The sequence below is a fragment of the Prionailurus bengalensis genome, chromosome A2, assembly GCF_016509475.1.
Source record: "Prionailurus bengalensis isolate Pbe53 chromosome A2, Fcat_Pben_1.1_paternal_pri, whole genome shotgun sequence".
In the NCBI taxonomy this organism is placed as follows: domain Eukaryota; kingdom Metazoa; phylum Chordata; class Mammalia; order Carnivora; family Felidae; genus Prionailurus; species Prionailurus bengalensis.
Genome location: NC_057348.1, coordinates 29,058,710 through 29,076,132, shown reverse-complemented (window position 1 = coordinate 29,076,132; position 17,423 = coordinate 29,058,710). Strand labels below are relative to the sequence as shown.

At 42.5% G+C, this 17,423-nt stretch overlaps 1 protein-coding gene across 2 annotated transcripts in view; it reads left to right on the top strand.

The window, feature by feature from the left end:
- Window positions 1-1,028: 1,028 nt before the first annotated feature.
- The window catches only part of FHIT (fragile histidine triad diadenosine triphosphatase), a 1,429,439-nt gene continuing 1,413,044 nt past the window's right edge, over window positions 1,029-17,423 (top strand). For both annotated transcript variants that reach the window (XM_043587808.1, XM_043587810.1), the window contains exon 1: window positions 1,029-1,193. The gene's annotated coding sequence lies outside the window, so the exon portion shown is untranslated. The remainder of the gene's footprint in view (window positions 1,194-17,423) is intronic.

Here is a 17,423-nt window from a genome sequence, read left to right as displayed (position 1 = left end):
TAGTGTGTAATATCGAGTCTGAAGGACAAGATTCTAGTCCCTGTACATGAGCTGCACGACCTTATGCAATTATTTAGCTGTTCTGCAATTTGCAATTGCATTTATTACAAAATTCATTTTACTTTTCATACTCCTCTAGACCAAGAACATCTTGAAGTTAGGAATTGCATCTGTCTCAGTGATTTCTCCAACATCCTAGACTATATTGAGAGAATGATTTTGAATTAGAAAAGGGAGCAAGCACAAGGGTCCCATGGTGGTTCAAGATGGATTTAATAAATCTGCACCAAAGAAAGGGAGAATAGAAAATAAAGACTACTCTAGATTTCATTCAATTATTCAAAGTATATTTACTGAGTACCTACTACTATATATACTTCTAGGTGCCAAAAATATTGCCGTGAGCAGAACAAAAATCGTCATCTGCTTAGATCTTCCACTATAGGGGACAAGACGATAAAAAAGATAAATGAATTACACACAGCACTGGGAAGGAAAAGTGCTAAAAAGAAAAACAGCACAAAAATGGTAGAAAGGAAGAGACAAGGGAGTTTGCGGTACAATTTTGGTTAGGATTTCAGGGAAGGCGGAGTGTAGTCTTAAGATGGAGCAAGTGAAGGTCTGAGAGCCGGTGTGGCGAGGGAAACATGAGGAAAAGAAGGCTTAAGTAAGTAATCAAGAACGATCCAGAGTGACTAGAGGAAGTGAAAGTAAATCCAGCCGGGGGAGGGGGTAGTTAAAAGGAAGAAAGGAAGTAGGAGGGAAAAAAAGCAGAATAACCTGAAGAGTCTTATTTGTCACTTGGAGAAAAAGGAGGCTTGTGCAGTTTATGACAAAGATCCCTTTCCAGAGCGATTCTCACCTCAGTTGCTGTCTTGAAAACAACAATGTTTCCTACCCCTGAATCAGAGTTAGTGACATTATGGCTTCTGATTGGCCCAGTTCAGGATCATACTTTACGCCTATTGGCCCTTGCGTCTGTCCAGACTAGCGGCCATCTTAGGTCCCGCCCCCGCCGCGGTGCCCTCTGGGAATTGTAGTCCCCTCTCCGCTCCATCTAGTCCGGAGACTTTTTGCCCTCCGGTTACCGGGTCCCTCAGGTGGCCACCCCAGTGGGCACACGCCCAGGCGCTGCTTCTGCCCCGCGCTCCCTCCCTCTGCCTTTCACTTCCCAGCTGCCAAGATCTTGGAAGGTAGGGGCAGGGGGCAAGCCCCAGTCGAAGAGTGTTTCTGGGGTGCGGGTCTGGGTTTCCACTGGTGTCTGGTCCTTACTCCCGCAGTCCAGTTTTGTTTGTGTGGGGGGGTCTGGCTCGCACAGCTCCTTGAGGCAGGGGAAGTTGCCTGTCCGGAGGACGCTCCTACCCCTTGAACCTTTTCAGGCCCCATTCTGAGCACCAGCCCTAACCCTAACCCGCCCCTCATTCGCTGCACAAAGCGGTAAACTAAGGCATGGGCCACACCAGCGGCTCCAGGGATACCCTGGCACCCAGACCTGGTGGTGTAATTGGCACTAGCCGCTTTTTGAGGGTTTTCCAAGGTCATAGGCAAGTAGCAGAAATCGCTGCCCCAACAAAACTGTGTTAATCACCCGGCTTTGGGATCCGCAAAGGGAGGGGGCTGAACACGTGCCCAAGAAAGGAGCTAAGTAGGTAGAGGGAAGGTAGTGTTTTGGGAGGGAATCTTACATTTGACATTTTAAAAACACAAAGCACTGGCTTTATGGTGGGGGAACTCATGAGGACTCGTTTGGACTATTTTATGGATTAATGTAGTTTTTTATACAAAAATACGCGGGGATTTAAAACGTGGCGGGGGGGGAGGGGAGGCTGGTTAGTGGAACTGGAGTTGGAGGCGACTCTCTAGGATCAGATTCTTCTGTTATATGACTTTGGATCAGCCACTCACAGTGCTTTATTTGGGAAAAAAGAGCTTAAAGATCTTTACCGAAGTGGCCCAAGGATGCTGGCTGGAGCCGAAAGCTAAGAGAGGTCTTGCTTGTGGAAGTCTGCCACTTGCAGATTTACTGCTTTATTATTTCGGATCCCTCAAGAAATGTGCCGGGGACCAGTAGAAAAATGAGCTCAGTGGTTGTTGTAGAAAGGCCCTGACCTATGCTGGGCCTGGGACTACCGAAAGCGACTCCTATTCGCACCTGTTAAGCCGGGTGTGCCTGAACTCTCCCTCTCAGGCTCCATGTTACTGCCGGCGGCCTGAGTAGCGCAGGCGTCTGGGAGTTGGAGTCCTGCCCCCTGTTTCCCGGCGGGTTGGTACTCTATCTCCCAGCGTGCCATGTGGTGCGGCGAGGTGTCTCCTGGGAGTTGAAGTCTCACTTCCAGCCGTTCTGTGTATTGGGACTTTGACTCGGAACTACAACATCCAGGTGGCACTGCGTTCTTGGCTGGCAGCCTGTGTGTCCACCTGCTTGGAGCTGGGACTAGAGAGAATTGTTTAGGAAAGCAGTTGTTGGGTACTGGAGAGATATACCTAGTAAAGATGTCTTTTGTAGGTGTCGTCGTCATTGATTGTATATGCTGTTACAAGTATTAGGGGAGTATTGTATGTGCTTTTCCAAGTGTTAGGGAATATGCATGCTTTCAAACACAGCTAACACTGGATAATTTAGAGTGTTCCTATTACTTCTTTTTGTAACACCGTACCTGCCATCTGTAGATGAGGAAAAATCTTGAGAAGATGATTTGTCCACATGACACACCTAGTAATAAAATGTAATGTATGTTTATTTATATTTATTACCTTTAGTTATTATAGTTTAATTCTCTCAAATGCTGTACGAGATAACCATTTTATATGCATTTCACATATAAGAAAACTAAAAGTTTTAGTAAAGCAATTAAAGTTAAGCAAATTGTCCGAATTAACTCAGCTAGTGAATAGAAGTACTGGGATTGTGACCCAGTCTCCTTGATAGGCTCTGCTTAGAAAAAGGCCGCACCTGAGATGCTGGGGGTGGGGGTGGTGGTGCTAGGTGGCTTAGTTGGGTAAGTGTCTGACTTCGCCTCAGGTCATGGTCTCCTAGTTTGTGAGTGTGACTTCCAGGTAGGGTTCTGTGCTCACAGCTCAGAGCCTGGAGCCCACTTTGGATTCTGTGTCTCCCTCCTTCTCTGCCCCTCCCCCACTCATGCTCTGTCTCTCAAAAATAAATAAACATTAAAAATAATTAAAAAAGAAAAGAAAAAGACCCCGCCTAACAAAGTGAGCAAACCCACAGTTTCTGAGTACAGAATTTGGAATTTTTCCATTATACCATGTTTCCTCTTTAGTCAGAGACTAAATGTTAGGGCTGCAAAAACCTTTGAGATCATTTAAATTTAAGGCAAAGATCTTGGAACAGTTCCTGGCATATAGTAAAAGTTCCACAAATGTTAGCTATATTTAGCTTTATAATACCTTTCTTTTAGAGATGAGGAAACTGGACCAGGTGGTAAAGCAGTTTACCCAAGGTCATAGGGTTGGCTTGTGTCAGAGATGAGACTAGACCCAAGCGATTCATTTCCTAGTCTGGGGTTATTTTCATTCTACCATCAGTCAGCTAGGAGGAGCACTAGATGTGAAGCTGTTTAGATAAGGTTTCCCTCCTAATTTGTTTTTTGTAGGCCATAGGCCAGGACCCATTGTTGTAAAGGCCCTTTTCTTATTGGTAAGGTTGTACTATTTCATTAATTAAGCAAATATTTTTTGAGCATCTTCATATGCCCATCCTCTTTAGGTGCAGGGGCCACATGGATTAAAGGAGCTAATGAGTGAGGGCTGGAAGGACCTTAAAAACCATCTAATTTAACTCCTTTATTTTATAAATAAGGAAAGTGATCTATGGTCTTCATCTCATGCCCTCATGTCAAAAGCCTCTTGTTTCTGCCAGGAGACAGGATTCTGGAGGCCTCATAGTGCTGTATATGACTTTTCAGGTTCATGATTTCTTTTATTTGGTGTTCTCATCCTGTTCCTATTCCTGGAAGCGTTTGGTGGAATGCTTTAGGAAATATTTCTGCGCTCCTCTCTTTATTTGTATATACATGCAGCTTCAATATGCTCCCTTTCTATTTTGGGAATGTCTTGTTTTGGTTCCCCATGCTTTTTTCCCTTTTTTTCTTTCAGACCCTTGAGAACAAAATCTGACACTGTGCATTCACACAAGTTACATTCTAACCCACTAGCTAACGTAGGGTATCAGAAATATACACACGTGTTGTTTGAATTATATAAAACTTTAGTTTTAGAAGGCACATTGGCCCTTTCAGTTCGTAGATAATAAAGCAGGTAACTTACCTCTTGTGTGTGTGAAAGATGCTTTCTACATAATTAGTTATTAAACTAATGTTTTTATAAATTATCGGCTAAACATTCATAAACAGTCATCATGAGAGATGTTCTCCCCAACCCCTCCTGCCCCCTCCCTACCGCCCGCCCAGCGCTCTCCCAGCTAACAGTCTGCTTGTTCAGCTTCCAGCACATGCCTGACCACTAGTAGACACTGAAAAAATGTTTGTGAAATTGCATTCATAAGCATCCCTAAGCTCTGTTCCCACATCTTTTTCTTGAATCTCTTTTAAGATAGAAATGCTTTGAAATATAAGATGTAGCAGGTTGCTTTCCTTTCGGTGTCTACATTGCGATGAAAAAAATCTCAGCCTTTGAGGTCATCTTCCAAGGGGCTGTTTCTTTGGGAATGTCCATGTCTGTGATTTCTCAGACGAGAAAGTGATCCAAATAGCAAAACATAGCAAAGAAGCCATAGAGAGTGGTAGTCTGGAGGCCTATGATTTAAATCCCAGCCTTCCCTCTTAGGGCACTTAGCCCTTGCTTTCTTCTGTAAAATAGGAATAATCAGCATTTGTACCTCATAACGTGATGATAAAGATGAAATAAGGTGATGTTTTTAAGGCTTGGAGCATGTTGTCAGACACTCAGTAGCTAGTGTTCAGTAGATGGCTAGTAGCTCTTATTTTTGTAATAAAAGTAAACAACATATGAAAATATATCACATTTAGTCATGATTTAAACTTGAGGCAGGTGTCTGTTTTATAAAAGAATTTGCCATTTGATTTCTTAGAACAGCCAGGTTGACCATCACATGTCAAGTGTGCCCGCAAATTTGATAATTGATCTTGCCAGCACAGTGATACTCTTTGTGTGGGGAGAGAGATAGATAGTCAAGCTTTCGGCTTTACATTGCCTGCTGAGAGGTCCCTGATCTGTGGTTCCATCTATATATTAAATATCAGATTGAAAAGCGGCCTGCCCTTGTCAGTGAGGGCTTCTTTCTATTTCTGGAAAGGACTAGGCCTATTCCAGGTGTCTCAGGGTTAAAGTGAAACAGTCATCACCCTGCTGGTGACTAACCCCGGGGCAATGGGCACGTGGACATGGCAGGTGTCTCTCTAAAGCTGACACCTGCAATAGCCATGAGGCTATTGGTTACTGATAAGGAGTGAGTGAGAGAAAAGGGGTGCTGCAGGGGACAGAGAAGGAGAAATGGGGAAGAGCAAAGAGCAGATGGGCAGAGGGAACAGCAGAAGCCCTTAGTAGCATCTATTTATTCTGCACATTTATCCTGCACCTAGCTCTGTGCCAGGCACCTCACTGGTAGGCCCTGGAGACACAGCTGTGAATGTGGCTGGCATGGAGTTGGTTGTGGTGGTGGGTGGTGGTTAACTTTAGGCAGGGAAGAGCTTAGAGGAAGAAGGAAGGCAGGAAAGAGGAAGTAGGAAAGGAAGAGTGGGTATTGGGATTTGATGAGTGGAAAGGTATAAAAATCACTGGTTGTGGGACGTGGGGAGGTAGGGCTGTGCTGGCAGCCACCAGCGATATTATTCAGAGTCCAGTTACCTGTATTGTAAAAGAATTTTGGACTTTATTCCAAGGGCATTTGGGAAACCATTTTATAGTGTTAAGTGGGGAAATGAAGTGATAGGATTTGTTTTTTAAGAGTGTGGATGCAGTATAGATGATGATGAGCTTGTGAGAGAGAATTGTCCAGGTAGACCTGTGTTTTGTTTGTTTGTTTGTTTTAACTTTAATGACCATAGGAATCTCCTGCTGATCATAAGCTGCTGGTTCTGATTCAGTATATGTGAAATAGGCCAGAGATTCAGGCTGATGCCATTGGTCCATGGACTGTACTATGAGGAGCAAGTATTGAGGAAACTTTTGCGCGATCTAGATGGGAGATTGTGGTGGTTACAAGAATGGACTCTAGAGGGGCGCCCGGGTGGCTCATTTGGTCCGACTTTGGCTCAGGTCAGGCTCCCACGGTTCGTGAGTTTGAGCCCCGCTTTGGGCTCTGTGCTGATGGCTCAGATGCTCAGAGCCTGGAGCCTGCTTCAGATTCTCTGTCTCTGCCTCTGTCTCTCTCTGCCCCTCCCCTGCTTGTGCTCGGTCTCTCTCTTTTAAAAATAAATGAACATTAAAAAAAATTAAAAAAAAAAAAAGAGAGAATGGACGCTAGAGGGTCAAAGACCTGGATTACAGTCTTGGTTTGACACCTTACTTTTAGTGTGACTTGGGGAAAATGTCCTAGTCTTGCTGAGTCTCAGTTTCCTTATTATCTGTGAAATGGAGGTGATGATTCATTCCTGTTTCAGATTTCAAATTGTTGAAATTTTCCGGAAGGTAACCCATAGAGAGTGCTTAGCACAGTAACCGGCAGTCAAGAAATGGTAGCTGTGAATTTGCTCTTACTGTTGTTAATTGATAAGACAACCTCATGCACCCTGCTCCATGTTACCTTGTTTACCATATTTTGAGTACTAGATGGAATAGATCACTCTTCATTGTACAGTTTTTGTCTCCGTCTCGCATGTGATGTGCCAAACTTCTTCAGTCCTTTGGTAAAAGCTGGAGCATTATGGGCAACTAGATATATTTCTCCCATGCAATTGAGACTCTAAATTTGATGAAGAAAAAATCTGGGATCCTTAAAGTATCATCTTATATCTGATTAAGAAGGGAATTTGAGGCACCTTGCTTCCTCATGTAAATTTACTTAGCCCAATTATGGTGCTTCCTTCTTTACATAATTTTAACCTGTTTGGATTGATTTTCAACCAGTGGTTCTCAGCCCTTGCTGCAAGTTCAAGTCACCTGGGGCTGGTCCCATCCAGAAAAATTAAATCAGAGTGTGGGAAGGGAGGCAGGCAGCATTACTTTCTTTTTTAAGTTTCCCAGGTGAGTCTGAAGTGCATTTAGGAGTGACAACCACTGATTCTAACAACAGAACTTCATGAAATGAATCAGGTACAGTCTAACAGGTGAAAGTCCTGTGTGGGGAGGGAAATATCTAGAATGTAGCATTTTGAAGGCTTTGGGCATGAAAGCCTTGTCACAAAGCTCTCCTGGAATTTGATGAACTACAACCATATAGGTTGTGTTCCGGGTTATCTTTGGGGTCAAATCCAAGGCACCCTCCCCACCCCCTGTCCCATTTTGTATCTCTAGTTGTGCTCGCCTGACTTAGGATTCTCAATTTTGTTTCTGGCTGTGTTTCTCTTCCTGCTTCTTTGTTTTATGCCTCATAGCTGGAAAAAAAATAGTGACCCATTACAATTACGTTCAAAAGAAACTGAGTTACATGCTTTCCTGAGCTGTGGCTTCATTATTGTAAAGGTTTCAACTATTGTTCAGATACACACTACCACCGGTTTTAACCAGTAACATTCTTTAAATTTTTATTTTAAATACTTTCTTTCTTTTTTTGTTTTTAATTGAGTAGGCCCCACACCCACCATGGGAATGAACCAGTAGCATCTGACCATTCTAATTCAGTAGCCTGAACCGGAGGCTTCCAGAGAGGATGCCTATTATAAAGATTTGTTTCCTTTTTAATTTTTTTAGAGTTACCCTCACCCTCCTTTTCAGGGCAGAATAATTAAGCTAATTTGATTAAATACCTTCCATTTGATGGATTATCCGTAGTATTTGGGGACCTTTTCCTTTTAAAAGTTTTTTTTTTTCTTATAGAAAATGTGTATATGTAGGTTTGTTTCTATCTGAATATTTATATTTAAAACCTTGTATCCAGTGTCCAGGAGCATTCTTGGCCTGAATTTCGGTTACCCTGCACCACCATTTCGTTTTTCAGCATTTCCTGAGCGTTTTTTACTCACCAGGAGGTCATTTCGCAATTGTGGTAGTTTTATTTTTCTACTATGTTGACTTAATAGAGGGGAAAAAGAGAGTGGGAAGAAGTGTTCTTGTTGGAGGGTTTAAAATCCATTTAAAAATTACATATTTGGGGGATATTTTGTACATATGCCAAGATTTTCTTTTAATGATAAATAAGTGGGAATAGAAGGGGAAAATGAGAAACTGGCTAAGAGGTTTGCAAAAGGCACACCTCGACAGTATTCTGGAACTGAAAGGCTCTTTCTGAATCTATTTATGTGTTTATTAGTCTTCCTTGTTATGGATTTACCTCTTTTTATTAAGAATCAGATTTCCATTAAAATTCAGTGTATTTTGCAGTTTCTCAGACTCACAGCTATTGGAGCTAAAACCCATCACAGATAATGTGGAAGTATCAGTACTCCCTCATGAGGTTTAGTGCTTGCATATTTTAGTTGAGCACGGTTTGGAGGAGAGTATGGTCTGTAGTCATTTAATCACTGAAGCATGTGGTGGATGGTAAGAACAAAATTTTCATTTTCTGCAAGGCTTAAGGTCTTCTTCCCATGTCTTCATTTTTGGGAAAAAACACCCTAGAACTCATTGCTGTCTTAAGTGTCCACATTACCAGCAGGACAGTACCTGCTCGGTTGTGCCCAGAGACGTTCTAAGGATGCCTCGAAGCAGGTGTGTGCTGGGAGGACAGGAAGAGGAGGGGGCTGGAACCTGCTGGGGTCAGGTTGTTTGTTTCAGCCCAGGAGCACAGGCGATTCCTGTTCAGATTCTCCCAGGAATGAGGCTGGTGGATAGAGAGGTAGTGGTCCCAAGGAGGGCAGGAAAAAGCAACCCAGACGGAGAAATAAAGGCAGAGGGTATGGAAGGGGTGTAACAACAACAAAGATGGTCAGGTGGAGGGGGGGATGGAAAGTTTTTTTGTTTTTACAAATATCTATGTGAATGGTGCCCTCCTGAGCTGTGCTGTGCCCTGCTTGCCTGGTTATCACACGGAGGGGACCTGATGAATGGAGGTGCTGGCACCTTCAGAAGAGGGGAAGTGATACTGGGGTACAAAAACAGCAGGTGGCCACTGCCATTTGAAATCTCAGTTGCTGGGATCTGCTGGCTGAGTGGGTACGAGCAAGGCCAGAAGCTTCTGCAGCCAGTGACCACAGATGAAGGTTGCAGCTGAGGCCCTCTCTTGGCCCCTCCAAGCAGGACAGAAAGCTTCTTCTAAGCCCCGGCTTCCTCTAGGCTCTTGAACTTCTGAGAGGCAACAGGCCAGCTCTTCCCTGGCCTGGAGGAGTTAGCTGTGTTGGGCTTCCCAGTGCAGATGAAACAGCTGGGTGCAGCTCTCGTGGGTTGGGGACTGGCTGGAATGATATGGAAAGGTCCTGGTGGGGCCAGAAGCTCCTGCATGTCTCACAAGCTCCCAGGTGGTACAGATGCTGCTGGTCCATGGGCCACACTTAGAAAGCAAGGTTCTAGTTCTTTATGGCTCCTCCCATGCTACCATTCTGTTGTGATGCGATGAAGAGCGTTAGGAGTTCGCAAATACATAGGGCAGTCTCTTACAGGCCGAGGGTGATCTTGGGCAAGTTGTGTTGCCTTGCAGAATTTTATTTTCTTCTATAAAATGGACATAGTGAGTGTGTATCTCATAGGAAGGTATGAATAAAATGGGATAATCTATATAAAATATTAGCATGAGTACCTCTCTTATAATAATTTCTTAGTAAATGTTAGCTTTTATTTTTATTATTGTTATTATATTTTACATTTTTATTATTTTTGAGCTCAGAGACTCAGATCTGTAAACCCAAGGCATGCGGCTTTACCGGGTATGAGATGTGGACACATGGACAGGTCTTGATTCGGTCTGTTTCGTCGTCTTTAAAATGGAACTTGTAACAGTCACTGACTCTGGATGTTGTGAGGGTTGAGTAAGATTGTATGTATAAAACTCTTGGCATGTGTTAACTACTCTTATGCTTATGAATACTAATCAGTGGATTTGGGGGGTCTACACAGCAGCTTCTGGTACCCTGGGTTGGCCAGGTTGCTGTGAGTCACTCTTGGTGTGGTAGGAGCTGCCTACACTAGGGACAGGTAAGTGGAGAGTGGGACCAGGATCTGGAAGTAGGTGATGTCTGGAAGTTAAGGTAAGCAGGCAGGTGGAATGTGGGATGACAGCCTGGTGACAGGTCCGGTAGCAAATCCGACTCAGTGCTGAAGTTTGCTCTGACCATGGACCTCACTGGGCTCTGCCTTGACAGTCTCTGACTTGCCTGGTACCCCAGTGTCTGTACCTAATCTCCAACTGTATTCTTGCCAGTTCCTGGTTGTGAGTCATTTCCTTGCTCATCATTAATTAATTCACTCCACATTCACTGAGGCCTTTTTCTTCGGTCTCTGTAGGTTAGTTCCTGTGTTTTAGCTTCCTTGACTTATACTTTTTTTTATAGCTTTTATTTAACCTCCATTTTTGACTGGTGCCCTCTTTCCTCTGAAGGAAAGGAAGCTCTATGAAGGCAGGAGTAGTGGCTATTTTGCTAATGCTGCCTCCCATCACCTGGTCCCTATCTTAGAACTCGATGTTGAACTTTGCACTGTGCCTCTTACTTCTGGGCTCTGCTCCATTACTTCTCTGGTTAGCTGAGTCTTGGTTGCACGGAGGGTATAGGTAAGTGAAATCTGTTGAAGTCCTGGACCTCAGCCCCCTTACTGCTTCTTGAATCGTACAGCCTCCCCTTTCCTCCCTTTCCTGGAGAGAGTGCCTTGTTTATTGTGTTAATATTGTGTATTTTCCCTCTTCAGAAGTTTGCTCCCTGAAGGCATGGACCTTTTGTAGTACTGTTTCTTGCTCTTTCTCCATGCATAAAGCAGCACAAGGCCTGTGGTGGACAGGATGAGTTATGTCTCATCCTTACCATCAAGATTGAAAGTCTGGGTTACCTTGAAGGCTGCTGCTCCATGCAGGTGATAGGAATTTTCAAATGCTGGGAGTCAAGAAGGGGCTCGTAGGAAGGGAGTAGAGACAAAAACCTATTCTCTGGCTCTGAGGACCAACTCCTGTCTTTGCTTCTCATTAGCCGTGTCATCTTGAACAAAGGACTCAACCTTTCTGCATCTCGCTTTTCTGTAAAACAACGATAATACCAGTTAGCTCTTAGTTGTTGTGAGAATCAAGTGAGATGGTTGCTGTGAAGCATGCCCTTGCATAGTGCCTGATATGTGGCCACCATTCAATAAATATTACCTTGATTGATGTCATTAAACCTGGGATGTTGCTCTGTCTACTCCTGCTGGTTGGTAGTTGCACATGGGTCCCAATTTTCACTTTGAAAATCAGGGCTACATCCTTCCCATAGTACTGTGTTATTAGTGGGCTGTCATATTCCCTTTGGTCATCAAGTAAGCATAGACGCCATTGGTTCTGGCCATATAGAGTTTGCTGCAAATGTTGGCGAACAACAACCCAGGATTCAACACAAAAAATAAATGCTGGTTGATGTTAAAGACAGAGGAATAGAGATCAGAAGACAAACACATCCACCGTACTGTAATATTTAAATGCCTTTTCATAAACACTTAAGATTCTCATTAGTCCAACATCAGAAAAATGATAAATATTAATATTTGTCATCAAAGGGAAGCTTAGAAATCAAAGTTTAGTAAACAACTGTTGTATTTCAAGGATTACATAATACTGAAGGAATTTTAATTCAACACGTCCAAAATTCTGTTTTTAAAAATTTCTCTTATTTGTTTTTTATCCATTGCAAAAACTAGGAAAGGCATGCATTTAGTTGGAAAAGATTCAGGGGACTTGCTCATTTTGATCACGTTTTCAGAGACTTAGGTTATGTTCGTGTCTGGTGTCTACAACAGAGACCCACATGTGCTAGAGCCACTCTCCCTCTCCAGATCTCTAGTTCTGCTTCAGGAGAATCATAGTGGAAATTGGCTCCGATTAGATCAGGAAAGGGCACTGCGAGCTCCCTGTCTTGGCTGTGGATTCCTTTCCCAAGCTTTTCTGCTTTTGCCAGTTCTGAATGTGCCAGAAGTATGTGCAATAGTCCCCAGAGTCAGCAGGGAGCAGGGGGAGAGGCAACAGGCCGACATCATCACTATGAGGCAGTCAGGCTTTCCTTTCCTGTTTTCACAGAGTCGGGCATGGCTGACTCCGTGTGACAGGGTCTCATCATGTCACCACAAGGATGTGGTGCAGGGAGTCAGGGGACCTAGGTTTTAGCTGTGGCTCTCACTGCCTTCTGCAAGTCTTATCCTCTCTCTGGGCCTCCCTTTCCACATCTGTAAAGTGAGGGGGCTTGGATCTGGTAATTCTGAAGTCCTGTGCCTCTCCAATGTCCTATAACCTTAGGGGAGACCTTTAGGAATCTGCTAAGCCCTTCCTTGTTCTGTCTGCAGAGGGGCACTTGCTTGGAGTGGCTGGTTTTGGGGCCACATGAACTTATATCTTGCTTTAGCTAATTTACTTTAGTTCTTAGTTTCTTATCCATTATTGGAAATAGTACAAGGTTGTCCTAAGCATAAGAGATGTTTGGAAATCCAGTGCTGTGTTGTTATTATTGTTATGTTATTATTGTTATATATTATATTTATATCTGGACTCAGGACTTTTGTGTCTCTTTGTGACTCAGTTTCCTCATCTAAAAAATGGGAATAATAGGGGTGCCTGAGTGGCTCAGTCAGTTAAACGTTGGACTCTTGATTTTGTCTCAGGTTATGATCTCACGGTTCATGAGATCAAGCCCCGCTTCGGGCTCTGTGCTGACAGGGCGGAGCCTGCTCTGGATTCCTTCTCTCCTCTCTGTCTGCCCCTTCCTTGCTCATGCACATGTGCTCTTTCAATATAAATAAATAAACATAGAAAAAATGGGAATAATCAGAACGTACCTCATTGGTTAATTGTGAGAATAAGATAATGCATGAAAATATGTGGGATACTTCCTGGTATATAGTAAGTACCAAATACATGTGAGTGATGGTTTTAGCTATCATTTGTATTATTAGTCACAATACCAAGAATGAAGGAGTGCTTTTTGTAAAGAATAAGATAGGAAAAGGCAGGGGCGCCTGGGTGGCTCAGTCGGTTGAGCGCCCAACTCTTGATTTCAGCTCAGGTCATGATCCCAGGATCATGGGATCAAGCCTCGTGCTGGACTCCGTGCTGAGTGTGGGGTTTGCTTGGGATTCTCTCTCTCTCCCTCTGCCCCTGCTTACTTGCTTGCTTGCTCTCTCTCTAAAAAAAAAAAAAAAAAAAAGATAGGACAAAGCAAATGGGAGTAGTTACCTTTTCTAATACACATGCTGAAGCAGATTTTTAGCGGTCTAAAAGATCCACCATTTTCTCTGAGCATCTCATTTAACATAGGGGACATTAAATAAATGATGTCAAGTCTGTACTTAAAAGTCAAATATCTATGTCCAACATGAATTCTTAAAATAGGATGCTGGAGCCTCTTCAGAATCTAATGTTCCATACATACAAAGGTAATGAAAACACTACTGGAAAAGATATCTGCACCTCCACGTTCATAGCAACATTACTTACAGTAGCCAAGCTAGAGAAACAAGTGTCCGTTGATTGATACACAGAGAAAGAAGTTAGGGTACGTGCGCGTGCGCGCGCACACACACACACACACACACACACCCTGGAGTATTATTCAGCTATAAAAAATGAGAATGGTTGGACCCTGAGGCCATTATGCTAAGTGAAATAAGTCAGAGAAAGAAAATACTGTTTGATCTCACTTATTTGTGGAATCTAAAAAAAATTTTTTTTTAATGCTTATTTATTTTTGAGAGAGAGGGAGACAGAGCGTGAGCAGGGGAGGGGCAGAGAGAGAGGGAGACACAGAATCTGAAGCAGGCTCCAGGCTCTGAGCTGTCAGCACAGAGCCCGATGGGGGGCTTGAACTCACGAATGGTGAGATCATGACCTGAGCCCATGACCTGAGCCAAAGTCAGATGCTTAACCAACTGACCCACCCAGGTGCCCCTTGTTTGTGGAATCTAAAACAAGAACAAAAAAAATCCCACACTGAACTTAGAAAGAAAAGATCAGGTTTGTGTTCACCAGAGCCAGGGGGCGAAGGGAGCGGGGGAAGGAATTGGAAGAAAGTGGTCAAAGGCACAAACGTCCAGTTAGTTATAAGATAAATAAGTCCTAGGCTGTCACGTACCACATGATGACTGTAGCTAACACCTCTGTAGCGTATACAGGCAAGTTAAGAGATTAGATCCTAAGGGTTCTCATCACAAGGAGAATTTTTTTCCTTTTCTCCCTATTGTATGTATATGACAGGATGGTTGTTAACTAAGCCTGTTGGGATAATCCTTTCACAATACATGCAAATCCAAACATTGTGCTGCACATCTTAAACTTACACTTATCTCTCAATAAAACTGGAAGACTGATATATCTCTCACGGGAGAATGAGGAGAACAGAAGATAACTAAAATGCTTGAATGCAGGTATCTCTGGGGATGACAGCTGGGAAATGGGAAGAAATGAGGCAAGAGTTTTTTTGGGTTTTTTTGTTTTTTTTTCTAAGAGCTGTGTATTGCCATTTGATTTTAATGGTTATATACTTTGCCTTACAATAAATAAATAAAAAACATTTTGTTACAAGTCAAAAAAAAAAAAAAAGGAATCTAATGTTCCAGGTCGAGGGTCTATCTCCACATATAAGATGAAACCAAATTAGAAGAGAGCTTACTTTTTATCAGATTACTGTGGGTGAGGAATGAAACTCAGACCTTTTTGTGTGGATTCGCTCATTTCATCTTCATGGCAGCTCTCTGAGGCAGATACTCTTACTGTCTCTGTATACACATGAGAAAGCTGAAACTCCGAGAGGTTAAGTAAACGCTTAAGGACACCCAGCTAGCAAGTGGTGAGGCTAGAAGTGGGCCCAGGTCCTGTGATCCAGGAGCTAGAGCTGTATTAGCTGTTGTCCCCAGATGGTACAAAGGTCAGACCTGCTTGATAGCTACTATTTCTGCATAATGAAGTCTAGTGGATCAAGACAAGGATGTAAATGACTTGCTTTTTATGTAAATGACTATGCTTTTATCAATGACATAGCAAATCAGCATTCCTTTATATTGTTTCCAAGATCATTCCATTTTGTGCAAGGGAATGAGCTTCAATAGAGAATAGACTTATTTAAGGAAATGTTAATAATTTCTCAAATTGGCAGCATCAAAACTGTATTTATGGAATTAAAACATACTGCATTTATATAACGCACATTTACCTGGAAACAAAATTTCTTTATCTTTTCTGTATCTCAGCTTGCTGCCGTTGGCATCAGTCTATTTATTATTATTATTTTTAAATTTTATTTTTGAGAGAGTATGCGTGGGGAAGGGGTGGAGAGAGAGGGAGACAGGATCTGAAGTGGGCTCCGCACTGACAGCAGAGAGCCGATGCGGGGCTCAAACTCACAAAGTGTGAAATCATCACCTGAGCTGAAGTCCGATGCTTAACCAACTCAGGTGCCCCAGCCTCAGTCTGTGTTTAAAACACAAATATAAATTGTTTCTTGTTAACACCATTGGATCTGCAGGCAGTTATTAGACTAAGTTGGTGTTGATGAGGCCAACATCTTGGTCGGAGGGCCCACATTATTCTATGAAAAGGGGACATTAAAAAAAAAACAACTTCTTACCCGCTGCATAAGAAAATACATTTATTTTAGAAGCTTAAACAAAAAGACAAATGCTCAAAAATGAAATAACATTGTCATTCTACCCCCCTTGTGACTGCACTATCAATATTTCAGTGGATACTCTCATTCCTTTTTTATTACATGTATAAATTTGTTTGTTCTGGTTTCTGAATTTACATAGCACCTTGCTACCTGTTTTTCACTCATCAGTGTATTGAGTGCATATTCCCAGGCCTTAATGACTGCAAAGTACTCCACTGTTAGAACATGCAATTTTCCTTTCTATTCCAATTGTTTAGCACTAGGTTTTGCCCACCTCTCTTTCTGATATATATTAATGAAGAATATTTGCGTGGATGCATCATCACATCCATGATTCTTTTCTTAGGACGCATTCTCAGAAGCGGAAATGCTGGGTCATCTTGCATGTGGTAGGAGTAGCTACCCAGTTTTTCTATACTTCACACTATAGGTAGTGCTCCCTGTGTGCCTGGACTCCCCACTAACAGCTTCTCCTGTGTTCTGTTGCCCAAGAACTTCAGAGAAGACTATGGAGCCAGAAGCTGGTGAGGTAATTAACATCAGTCTACAGGTTCAACTTGGTGATCACAAGAAACATTTTGGACTACCCATCCCAGCCATAACACAGCCTTTATTATTTAGTATGTTACCCTGTCAGCTCAGAATGCCTTCAGATGCAAGTAACAGAAAATGCAACTTAGAGCGGCTTAAAAAACCAGAGGATTATTTCTTCCACAGAAGAAGAAACCTAGAAATGGTGGGGGAGGGCACAGGTGGGTTGCGGCAGCTCAGAGATGTCAAGGAGACATCTACAGTATTCTTGGCTTTTTCTTACTGATCACTGGATGGCTGTGGTTGAAGGAGACACCTTGCTTGTGTTCAGTGAATCAGGGAGGGCTGAGGGAAGAGAGATGGAAGTGATTCATTTTTGATCCTAGGAGTTGTTAGCCTGATTTTAAAAAGTGATGCTTTTTGCTCTTATTGTAGAAGTAATGTATGACCATTACAGAAAATATATTTCACCTGTAATCTCACCACCAGGAGGTAATCACTGTTCTCATTTTGGTGTTTATCCTTCCAGTTTAGTTATAAATGCACAAAAAAGCGGGATTACCCACTGATGTACTGCCTCATAACTGGAGTTTTTAACCAGCATCCATCTCAATGCAGAGCACCTGGTAAACGCTTTACCAATTTTACTGAAAAATTAATGAATGATTTAAAAAATACTCTATGAATATTTTTTCTGTATTGCTAAGATATTTGTTTTTGGCGTACTTTTTAACAGCTGCCCATCACTCCATTGTTTGGATGTTCCATAATTTCTTGGACTGATTATTTTTTCAAAATTTTCTCAAAATTTTAACTATGACAGATAATTCTGTAGTGAACATCTCTGTGTGTAAGAATGTGTGTATGTGTGTGTATATACAAATCTTTCACTTTTTCCTTAAATTCCTTTCAGAAGTCGAATCACTAGGTCCAGGGTCTAATTTTAGAGTCCTTGATGTATATCATCAAATTGCCCTCTTCATATGTATCATTTTCTACTACTGCCTGCAGTGTGAGTTATTATAATTT